General features: G+C 28.9%; 1 protein-coding gene across 2 annotated transcripts in view; it reads right to left on the bottom strand.

Annotated features, from left to right (window-relative positions):
* Nucleotides 1–13,444, bottom strand: part of sano (CABIT domain-containing protein serrano) — a 555,155-nt gene that overhangs the window by 111,148 nt on the left and 430,563 nt on the right. For both annotated transcript variants that reach the window (XM_085942988.1, XM_085942989.1), the window contains one exon: nt 8,058–8,104. The gene's annotated coding sequence lies outside the window, so the exon portion shown is untranslated. The remainder of the gene's footprint in view (nt 1–8,057; nt 8,105–13,444) is intronic.

Here is a 13,444-nt window from a genome sequence, read left to right on the forward strand (position 1 = left end):
AAAGACGGTTTTATTGTTTAAGGTAAGTATATCAACAGTTTATCAAATTGTTGATAAAAAAAATCGAAACCGATCATTTTAATAATATCGAATATTAAAAAGCTTCCGGATTATTGAAGCGGTAAAACGATTATTACTTCATTGAATAAAAACCAAAGAAAATAACAAACTGTTAGAAGTGGAGGAAAAAATAAATGAAAAAATAATTCGATTATCTCGAACCCGGAGTATTGATTACGTAGATCAGTTTGCGGTTAGTTGGCGAAGTTATAAGCTTACGGATCACTGGACACTGGTTTATTTTTTGCCTACCAAATGAGGTTTTTGTTCAAGAAATATAATATATTATACCTAGCAAATAAACGCACTCAGCACCTACTTACTTGGTCAGGTATCCCCATTGAATTATCATCAGGAGTCAGTATTAATAAAACTTTTTACCTTTTAAAAACCGATTACAAGTTTTTGACTTGTAACAACTACATTCCGGTGACGGTATGTTCAATATGGCACATATTATAAAAACCACTCGTGTCACTTTCTGTTATTTTTAATAATTATTGTTGAATTGTTTTTTAGATAATCATGGAACTGTCTGAGTGCAAACATAAATGATCTTGAACATACATAATTTTGAAAAACCCTTTCTGAGAGAATATATTATAACCAATAGAAAAAATCCTTTTTTTTTGAAAAAAGTAAGCCATCCCGGCCGGTAATCGAACCCTGCATCTCCCGGTTTTACGCCCCGTACGTCGCATTAATTGTGACAAATTTTCACGATTGGCCTTTTAAATACACACTCATCAGCGTTCTTCGAAATCAAGCTATTTTGGCAATCGGTTTTTGTTTTTATTAATCAAAGTAGATACCTATTACTTCAATTACTAACCGACGTCGTGGATTTCTCCAATATTTTTTATGATGTAACTTACATGAACTTGCTAATAATTTATAATTAACTATTTCTTTTATTCAACGAATAATTCACAAAATTTTACAAAATTTTTTTTTCTATTGGTTATAATATATTCTCTCAGAAAGTGTTTTTAAAAATGATGTATGTTCAATAATCAGAATGGCACATTCTTAAATCTTGTGAATTATTCGTTGAATAAAAGAAATAGTTAATTATAAATGATCTTGTCGAATAAGATTTTCTTAACACCTTTTTAAAGTATGAGTTCATTTTCATGCGAATGTAATTAGAATTATTATGCCATGTGTGCTATCATGTTAAGTTCTATTATATGATTGCGATATATTATAAGTAAATAATAATAAAACTAATTTTACATCGTTCTAAATTTGAAATTTTTAGCAATATACGTGATGAATATGATCTGAATTCTCAATTCGATCGGACAGTTTAGCATTTTAATATATTATGTTTACTTATATAATAATTACGACTGATTCTGACGTTTTCTTGTAATAATATTAAAATACGTATGAGGAAGTTATCTCATGTATGACCAAACTGTAACCGAAATATGTGCGCCTCCATAAGCGATGGCAAAACGATAACTCAATGAGCATTTCGCATAATATAGTATGACTATATAACTATAATACCTCGACATATTTAATCAACCCCCATAATAATAATTGAAATACACTTTACAGTGTATCTTACGACAGTAAAATGTAAACAAAAATGCTCTATATCTAGTTATGTGGAATTAATAGTATTTTTTATAAATAATATTTTCGTTCATTTGTATACATAATAATTACTTAGGTATGAGTTTTATTTTTTATAATTATTTCATCGTTTATGAAACAATAATAATAATAATAATTTATTAATAAATAATATTATATTGAATTCAAAAAAATGTAAAATAAATAAACACGTTGTCATCATCATGATTATTTATGATTGCACTGAGTGAGTGGCGATTGTTTCGATTTTCGTAATTTTTGTAACTAAATTATAGCTTACGATATCACACGTCGTGTTCTTCTGTATGTAAAAAAACATATATTTCTTTAGAATCGATTTCAGTCGAAAATTAAGTATTCTTGGCTAATTTTTAAAGAAAAAAATACAGACACAAATTACATGCCTACTTAGTTCAAATTATATAAACCAAATGAATAACTGGGCATTGCAATATTGGTATCTATCAATGATACGGAATATTTGAAATAATATATAATTCGCATTAAGGTGGAGCCTTTACTGAGCCTTTTTAAAGAGGCACCTAGCGGAAAAATACGAAGCTTGTAATTTGAGACATTTTTTTGATAATTTACAATTTCAACTGTATTAATTAATAAATATGTATCTGAAAACATTAAAAAGATATATTTATCAGATATAGTCATAGATAAACGTACAATTTAAGAAAAATGTTATAAAATGTGAATTTTGTTTACATCTCCATCTTATTATAACATATATTTTATGGTCATATTTTTTATTAGAATTTAGTTTACTAAGTTTTCAATTATTCTCTGTAAAGATTTTTGACTAATTCATAGTTTAATATTTTTTATATTAATTTTAAAAAACATCGATTTTTATAAAAATATCAATGTGTATAACTTGAAATTATTTTTATTTATATCAAATCGAGCTTCAATATAGTGACCATACCTAAATAAGAAATGCCAATAGAAATGGCGTATTTGAAAAAATACTACTTTATTCTTAGGTCAATAATTATTATAAAACAATCATTATTCGTAGGATGTTTTATCACATTTGAATGGTCAAAGAAATAGCTTATAATCATTTTATTTAAAATTATCTTCAAATGTGGTAATCGTGCCCATTTTTTTAACAATAAAATGCCTAATTCTTGTCAAATTTGGGATCACAGAGATAATAAATATATTTTTTGTCGTAAATATTTCACTATATAATTTAACAACAATTTTACTAATGGTTTTATAAATGCGTTAAAAATTAATAAATCGAAAAAATCTTAACACCACTGCACATGGATGTATTGAAATATGACTATATTCTAAAACATTAGATCGATAGGTTTAAAAGAATACTATTTTATGTAATAAAAATACTTTATGCAGTCATCGATTGTTAAAAATAAATATAAAGCATAATAAGGCTTCAAAATTATATAAATAGATTATCTACAACGTTTAAGGAATGTCCAGGTTTATGCTCTGAAAATACCATAAAATCTCCATTTTAACCTAAGTGGCGCATGTGGGCCCTTTTTAATATTTGTATTATAACCATTCAATGGTTTGATTTGATAAAAAAATTTTGAGTACGTAGATAACAAGCTAATTAGTGGAAAGTGTTTAAAATATACTGTTATGTACGTACTGTATTTTGTATAGAGTGTAATAATCAAAACATAATACATTTCCTATAATATTATATTATAATATAATATAATAATTTATGTTTTTTATCTGTCAGTACATAGATAAATAACACTCATGACTTGGTAAACAGTATAATTGACATTTTGCATAAGATGATTATTTATTATGGAAATTGTTTACCTGGCAGTGGTAACATTTTCGATATTTTTATAATCATTATATCCAATGGTGTGAATATATTTTTTTGACGTTTAAATCAAGATGCAAATAAAAAACAATATTGCACAGCAAATGAAAGTTGGCTTGCAGGAACCGCAGAACGTGCTTTTATTTATTATCTTTCAAAAAAAAAGTTTTAACTCGTTATGTTACAATATCAATATTCATATTTTAACTGTTAATAAAATAATATGAAAAATTTATTGAAAGATACCGTATAATAACAATTTGAAATGTTATTGCACTTGTTTATGAAACAGGTATAAAAAATATAATAATATTAAGATTTTAAGTTAAAAAATAAATTTACAACAACCACTGTGATAGAAATGGCTTGGTTTATTTGAAAAATAAAATAATATATTAATTAACGTAAGTTTGTACGTGCATGGATTTACTGGCGGTTGGACGTATTGTCACGTCATGTCCATAACGATAAAATGTAAATGTAAACACGTAGTATATATCGTGTATGTTGCTAGACTGCATGCATGGATCCAAAAAGTTTAGCGGTTTCTGAATTTTCATGCGATAGATGCAACTTGCATGACGAGTAGATCGATACTGGTGAATCTATCGAAAAATACTAACTTCTTTCGACCATGTCCGATCCTAATAGGATCATATGGGCCTCCACAGAGTGGAGGACTTGCCAGGCCCAGGATTCGAACCTGGGACCCTCGACACTATAAACCGGTGCTTAAGTCACGCGGCCATCGTGGGTGCGCAAAGCATTTTGACGTTTAACAATTTTCAGAATCTGTCAAATAGCACCATACAATGACAACAACACGTCTCGCTTAAGCTTGAAGATTGAGATTGGCAAGGCAGTCAGCGCTTTTTGTCTAAATAGTTATTATAGCAATAGTTTAATTTACTGACTACTATTGATGCCAATAAATCCATGCACGTGTATATAGGCGCAATTATGTCTAAAAAACAGTTTTTTCTTAATTTCTAACATAGGTACCATAAGTAATATTATTACCGATATATGATAGAACCAGTGATATTTAATGCCGTTTGGGTGTTTAATATACCTTTTTAATTCTCATTCAAATGTCGCTTTTCGGTATAATTCGTAATACATACGTAACTGAGGACTTTATCGAATTTCGTCAATATAATATGGCTACTATCATAATATCTATAATTTAAATCGAGATAAAAAACATTTAGTAAAATTAATTTATATAACGTAGAGTCAGAATCACTCTAAATTTTATTTGTGATATCGTTGTAATTGTAAATTATTTGTATTTTTTGTGTAAAGAAATATATTAGTTCTACGATAAGTAGGTAACGTAATCAATTATAATGTCATTAGTCATTATTCTTCAGATATACGGTAATATACCATATTATTCAAATAAAAATTAGTTACAATTATTTATCTTGATACGTCGAATGGCGCTGAAAGGTGACTTCTATATAAGCTGTAAGTACTTACCATATAAAATTATGCTCATATAAATTGCTATTTTATTATAATGTCATTGAAACGAGTAGTAAAATTTGTCCTAAAAATTCACGGTACTAAAGGGTTAAAATTCAATTTATAAACTGCATACCTAGTTACTTCGTTTTTATTAAAGTGGGCGGGCCCGAAGACTTTTAACCTTTTAGTGTCATCATTCGAAACAACAATAATTCTTTTTCATAATAAATTTAATACGATTTTTTTCTTTTTGCAGATGGATCTGCAGTCACCACCATACAATACAGAGTGTACAGAATATAACTAACCTGTTTTATATAATTCTAATTAATCAAACCATTTTTTTTTAATAAAATCATTTAAAAAACGCCGTTAAATTTTAGGTACCTATTTAAAAAAAATATCGATATACCTATATATTTCTACGTTGACGTTAGTGTGTACCTATTTATTAGCTACATAATATGCACCGTGGCCTCCATTGTCTACCAATTTCCAAAAGTTACTTTTCAACAATGGATGACCACAACTAATTTGTTTTATATTAATTTCTCGTAACCCCATTTCTGCGGGGTTTATCTAGATTCATGATTGAAAGTAAATATGAACCATAAATACATATATATTCCGGGTAGCTAAGACTTAAGCCGATATATCAAAATGAAGCAATTCAATAGAAATCAAAACCACACACGTTCGTGATAACTGGCAAAAAACAAGTAATATAAAATATTAATATAATATATATAGCGGTATAAATAAATAATTTTCCCTGCGGCAAGTTATTAACGAGGACACCTTGGTATATGAAAATGAATACTATTTTTGCAGTATGCATTTTAGAATCAACTAAAGAATTAAATTTATTTGTGACACTTGGTACAAATGTGCATCATAGCATCAAACTCTCATGGCATTTCCGATTCTCAATAAATTTTAATCGTTTCTCAATACTAGCATCCTCCTTCCACACCCTAAAATATCTCAATGCAATCTATTCAGTGGCTCACTATTAAACGGTTCCAAAACAAAATAATGCCACTTACTATTTTATATTTTAAAACGCCTATTAATTTTTTTGCAAATACATATTTACTTTCAAACAATGTATGCTACAAAAATGTATAGGTAGACACATCGTTTATATTATATAATATATATCGTAATATAAATAGTTTGTAATGCATTCGGAGTATTTTCAGTATAGGTATTGTGAAAATTAATATATTTTATTTAGAATAATAGTTTGTTTCTCTAGATACTATTTTTTTGAAATTATTCTTTTTTGAAAACTTCAAAAGGCCAAGAAGCCTAATGATAGTAGTGTAGTAAAACAGTTTTGCTCTAGTAGAAGTCAAACAATTATATAAACACGCAGGCTTTGGAAATCTGACCCGGAGTCTTCAGACGAGAAGCTGGTATTTTACGCACTGGACTACGAGGTTTTTTATTTTGTCGTCTGCACTCTGCCACAATACGAATGAAAGAATGAATGATAGTTATATGTACCTAACAATTATTTTGATTCAGATCAATTGAATGGGCGAAAGTTTATTGATTATTTGTATGTAATAATACTATATTTCAAGACAAGTTACAAGAATAAAATTTATTTTATGTATGCCATTTTACTCCTGGGCAGAGTTACCTACTGATTTTCACAAAAAAAAATAGTTGAAAATTTCATGATGGCTTTGAAACAAATTTATTTGTGTTATTTTTTCTTAATCTGAGTCCTTTACGTTGGAACCTGGGAACCTGTTTCGATATTTAAACCTATATTTGGAACGGTAGACTATAACTGAAGTTAGAGATTCAGACAATCTTTCCCTAATCCCAAACGATTGTCATAGAGTGAGTGTATATTATGGCAATTAATATCATATTGATAAATACTTTTATACTATTATTTATAAAGGTTAATAATTGTTTTTCGCTAGGTCCTTAATATATTTTTAATATTTAAGAATCAAAGAATTAATTAATATTATATTATTACAATATTAAATATAAATCTTCGTAATTAATTATTTTTTACGACACAATGTAAACGTCAAATATTTTTTTAATTTCCACCAAGTCCTCATTATCGAATAATAGAAACGATACTTCGAATAAAAATAATTACCGAAAAAAATAAAATCTTTTTGAAAATGACAATGTAGGAAGTTGTATAAAACATACAGTCAATTTAATTATTATGTATGTAACAAATTACTTTCTGACATCACATGTCTATTATCGACATCGATGAAAAAAGTTTTTTTTGATGACGCCTTTTGATGCTTTTAATTTACCTGGAAATCCTAGACATGCCGCTGGGTGAATTAATAATTTAAAAAGAACCTTCGATTGCTAAAGAGTTCCTCCTGCCACCAGGATGAGAATGCATTGTCGCAAATGTCGAGGTTAGGCCGGTACAAAGTTTGATATTTCGTCATCGTGCAGTAATGTCGGTCGGATATTTTTAAATTAAGGAGACGAATCTAATGATTAATAATATTATACTGAAACTGTATTTAAAGTATGCTGTACTGCTAAGTAAAAAGACAGTGTTTTTTATTTTAGCGTAATCAGAAGCCAAATTTTACACTATATTTCACATTGTTTGGATTGTTTTGACATAATTTATTAATTACCCAATAATTTTAGATAGTATAATAAACTTGGGTCCCCATTTCACTAACATCAAAAACACTGTCTTTTTACTTAGCAGGGCAGCATGCATATGCATTGTTTTAAATTATAATCGTTGAGAGTTTTGTACAATTTTACAATATTCAGGTTCAATTAATTGTGTTTTGCCTATTGGAATCTTGAATACCTATCAAGATTATGTATACAAAGTTTGTATATTAGGGGTTGTAAATATATGACGTTACGTCCTATGGAGGTGGTCTGATTTAATAATATATATAATGATGATGGTGGGGTTATGTGACAATCGCCTAAAGATACATCCAGTATCCACAATAGTCTACAGATCCATTTAGGAAAGCGATTGATATTTTTCAGTATTAACTAAGTTTATCTAAGTATTTTCATTTAAATACTTATATTATATTAGTATGCAATTATTAATGGTGTAGTAAATTACCTTAGAGTTTATTGATTTTGTAGATGACTCCTCCTTTTTCGATGTTTCTGAAAAAAATAAAATAAATAAAATAATTAGTAATTCTATGTGTACATTCAATAATCAATATTCAAATATTACATTAAAAAAATATTAATGTAACATTTTACTGAAGCATCAGTGATGAAGGAAACATTTTTGCAGTATTACTTGGCATTTGAAAGGCAGGAATAAATATTTTTTTGTAAGTATGACATTTTTTCTTATCGATGCGGTACATTTATCATTCTGAAAGTAACGGTTACGATGAACTAAGATTTAGGAGAAACGTTTTTGTTATGATCTTCGGTCAAAGTTAAAATACAAAATAGACAACCTTGAAGTACATGATAATTAATCATCTGGTTTTTATATGCCTACCTAATCTGATATTAATTATTGAGTCAATTAAAGAAAAACCAACAAATATGATGGTTAAGTCATTTTTCCCACTTCACATCCTTCTTTTTTTAAAAATTGCCTTTGGACACAACGTGTATTTAGCCGTGTTCGGAAATTTGTCACATCACATTTCACCGTGTTATGTTGTATCGGAATTATCATAATATATGGTCGTATATTAAGGATCGTCTAACCTCTTTGGGTCGTATTGTACTGAGATAAAATTCATGTATAAATAAAACAAGGTTCTTGTAGGTTTACAGGAAGCCAGCGGTAAACAAATTTTGAAAATAGCCGATATACTGGATTATTTTTGTTAGATTAAGTTAGGTTAGGTTTTCATTCTTGAATTCATGAATTTTGCCAAAATTGGCTATGAAAATTGGTGCATGCAAGGGAAAGACAGTAGAAAATAGGTAAGTATGTACTTAAATTAGAAATACAGAACAACGCGTATTTTTTTCATCTCAGTGCTATAGATATGTACGTATAGTATAGGGCAGGGAACTCAGAAATAATGGGAACTGAAATACACAACGGGTAAGGTGATAGCAGGTAACCGACTCGAGTAAGGATGAATCCGGGTTAAACTTACACATGTGTCTAGAATACGTTTAACGTCGAATACTAAAAACTGCTCTCGGTTTATGCATTTACGCTCCTTTAATGTTGGTGTATTACACACACTATTGCACGTGCATAATGCGTGCTTCATTTTCGTAGGACACTCACACATTCAAAAGCCTGCTTCACCATGCGGCGTATTGAATATAGCCTATTGGTATTATATTTATTATCTGTTCTGTGGTATAGGGTCATCTCTTTTCGATAGAAAAGCTCACGGCAAACTGTGCTACGGTGAAATGTAATACCTACGTAAAATTTACATTTAACCGTTTTTTGTTGTGTACAACGTTACTATACAATAAAAACTATTTTGAAAAAAACTGAGAGTTTCGTCCTTTTGCTTTTCTACAGTCGATATGTTTATGCGAAAAAATCTGCAGCCAGTATTAACGTATGGAAACTATAATTGAGAATTACCTATTTAAAATAAATGCAATACATACAAATTCTCTAATACATTCATAAAATATTACAGTTGCATGTGTGAGTAAATCAAGTCAAGTTACGTTATTGAAGATTCCAGTCGTACCATTATTTCCAAGTATTACATACTACGAGTATATAACTAACGGTTCTATCCATAGCCGATCTGATTTCACGTAATACCGGTTGCAAGTGCCCCATCTCGTTCGCTCTAGTGAGAATGACCATCGTGACGACCGAAAGAGATAGTTATTGCGGACGTGTGCATGTAGAGGTGGTCAAACGGCGGTGATTGCTTACATAAATCCATTTGGATTTTTTTGTTTACATAAAAAAAACAAATTGCGGAACTAAGTTTGGAGTATATTTTAGGGGTTAGATTTATATATTTATAAAATACCTATTAATAATTACGTATCGATAATGTATCCATCGTGGGTCTCAGTTTTGAATTTAGAATCTGAAAAATTCACATGCTATTTTTCAATGTGCGTTTAGACTGTGAAATAGACTACAGCATGGACCAAAAAGTTTGAGCAAGAATGCAGAACTATTTTAACTAGGATTTGATTTTTTTAGAAGAGGGTTCTTTGGATCAACCTACTTTAAATATTTATTATATATATATATATATAAAAAAATGTATAAATCATGATGTATAAATTTGTTTATATAACTTAAGCAGGCTGTTTTCAAAAACACTTCTTCATTTCAAATGTGAGTTAGAATATTTCTGAATTCAGCTGACGATTAGTGACACATCCATTTATAATAAAAATATATTTGTGAGGTGGCCAAATCCACAAAATATTGTAAAGCGAATAAAAAAATTATTTTGTAGTAAGTACCTACTTAACATACGAATAATGTTCAGGACCGGTTTCATCTACTTATTTGTATATTCTAACAGTAGTTATTTAGTTATTTAAGACTTAGACTAGTATAAATAGTAGTGACATTGTATATTTTATATCAGTTCAGAAATCATTAAAGCAGATGAAACCGGTCGTTAAATAATATGAAATAAAATAAATACTCAGTGTTGTGTTTTATTATATAGAAAATTCATAATTATTTAGAACTGAGAGTTACTACATTATAGTTATTAAATATCTGCCTACATGTATTTTGTAACTCACTAACACAACTGTGTATTTGTTTTACAAGCTTATATAGTTGGATTGTAATATATTAAAAAATAAAACAAAAATAATTAAAATGAACAAATGATAAAATCTTGGAATTTCTTTTATAAATAAAAAAGATTTTTCGCAATATCCGTTTTAAAAATGCCAATATTGCAATCAACATAACTTTCCTAATCTTAAAAGTAGACAACGGTATCTGTAATAAATTATTAAGTATCGTCTTTTCCTTATGACAATATAATCTCTAAATTAATTTTAATCCTTTTTGAAAAACCAATTCGTGGTAATTATATATTTTGTATCTTAATACCAAATTTTATTGTTTTAGACCACCAAGAAAGAAGATAAGAAAATACCACATCAAAACGTCTAAATAAAACCTTTCATCGTCAGTTAAAATACACTAAGTGGTGGTTAACGGTCTACCACGTTTTATCAATTACATTTTTTGTATTTCCATATTATAAAATATATTAGTAACTTCTTTTGCATCGTGCCCGGTCTTAAGTGGATACAGTGTCCCTCCTACTTAGCTCGTAGAAAATTGGAAGTTAGGTGTTCCTTGCTGTGTATTTTGCAGCACTTGTAGGCTTGGTTATCAAAGATCCTCTACATTATCTCGAGGATGCCTTACTGTGGTTAGCAATCTGTTGATGGCTTTCCATTCAGAAGTCATGACTGGAGACTGGATCATTGTGGAGATTCGCATAGACTAAATTTGCTTTCTATACAGGCAATCGATCTTCTTCGAGGGAAACGGTCAGAGGCGTGGTTGTTGTCATAAAGCCTCTCCTGAATTTTAAGCATTATACTCGTATGAACATACATAATGATTATCGTAGATGCTTCTATTAATTTAAGTTCTTTACATTATTAATATAACATTCCATTTTGGATCTTGGCGGCTTCTTAAGGGTTCTTTAACTACCAGAGGCACCTAGCGAAAAAATACGAAGCTTGCAATTTGATTTTTTTTTTTTTGATAATTCACAATTTATTTAAACTGTATTAATTAATAAACATGTATCTGAAAACATTAAAAAGAAAAATATTTTTTATATATAATATGTACTTACAATTGTAAAGAAAATGTTATAAAATGTGAATTTTTCACAGGGCCCTATCTTATTGTTACATATATTTTATGGTCCTTAAACCTTTAGAGATTTTTGACTTATTCATAGTTTTAATATTTTTTATTTTAATTTTAGAAAACATCGATTTTTATAAAAATATAAATGTGTATAACTTGAAATCCTTTTTATTTATATCAAATCGAGCTTCAATATTGGGACCATACATAAATTACATAAATAAAAAAAATACCAGTGGCGAAGACTCGATAACAAACGAATAGTCAGAATTTAATATTTATATTGAGTAATAACTCATTTAATTAAAAATAATTTCATTGCGAGAATTATTAATAAGCCACAGAAATATGAGTCAGTGACGTTTCGTGGGGGTAGGCAGATTGAGCGTCGCTTGGGGACGGCAGCTACTCGAAGGGCGGCAAATCGAGGAGAATCATTTGGAATATATAGAAGTAGCTACCCAAACTTAGTAATAACGAAAATATCTTTCCATTAAAAAAATCAAATCACTGGTTTTATCGGGTTCGCGATATCTGGTTTACTTCCGTTGCCCTTCGACGTCCTTGGTGATCAGAAATGACACGTGCAGATTTGCGAATAATTATTTTGATATTTTGTCAGTAATGTATCCATACAACACATTTCTTAGATATTGGACCCATGAAAGGAAGATAAAAATATTGCATAAAAAATGAGGCGGCTTTTTGGTGCTGCCTAGAGGCGGCATTTTATCTAGGGACGTCACTGTGTTAAGTGACTTAAATTAGGCAGTGACATTTCTCAAAATTGTAGAAACCTTACAATTTTTGCAGCCTACTCTAAAAAATCTAATTAAACATGTTAATAATATTCAAATGGTCAAATTGGAAAAATAATGGTATGCTATGATAATAACAATCTATCGACGGCGGTTTTATCTTCCTGCTATTTTATTTGTAGACTATATCCTTTCTGTTATGCTATATAGTTTGTATTGAACAAATTTATATAGCACACATAGTGGATGAGTAGGTAGAGGTGCCGTCGTACATATTATTGTCTTTTAAATGTTATGCGTAAAATACTTGGTTACCCATTGCTTATCTACCTCCAAGGGGCATACTTTTCCAGTATTACATAGTATTATATTACATATAATAAATATTAGCTAATTTAAAATACCCCCAATAATAAAACCTATCGATTCGGGTTTATTAGGTAGTATAAAATGATAATCATTGGAAACGATATATTATTACATTGTAACATTAAACAATATGTCAAGGCATTTAACTGTTTATTATCTACATTGAAATTGCATGCTTGGATATTTCATATAAACAAATCGATAGGTAATAAATCTATTCGTTATTTTATTAGGATTTTTGTGGACGTTTATTACCAATATAATATTATACACCTTGACATTATTATATAGATGCTGTATGTACGGAAATATTTTAAGAAATATGTATATTTTATGGTATACAATGTACGAGTATTAATTGAGTTAGTGTTTACTTGGTAGAATTCCATTTTACAAGAAATGAAAATATAATAATTATATTTTCATTTCTTGTAAAACGTACGAGTAGTTAGGGACTGATCTCTAAAGATTTACTAATTATAATGTCATAACTAAGTTACTACATATTTTTATTTAAATATTCGATGTATGATAAGAGCAATGACGGCT

Source organism: Rhyacophila brunnea, unplaced genomic scaffold, assembly GCF_057557595.1.
Source record: "Rhyacophila brunnea isolate RB1 unplaced genomic scaffold, BYU_Rbru_1.0 scaffold_15, whole genome shotgun sequence".
Taxonomy (NCBI): Eukaryota; Metazoa; Arthropoda; class Insecta; order Trichoptera; family Rhyacophilidae; genus Rhyacophila; species Rhyacophila brunnea.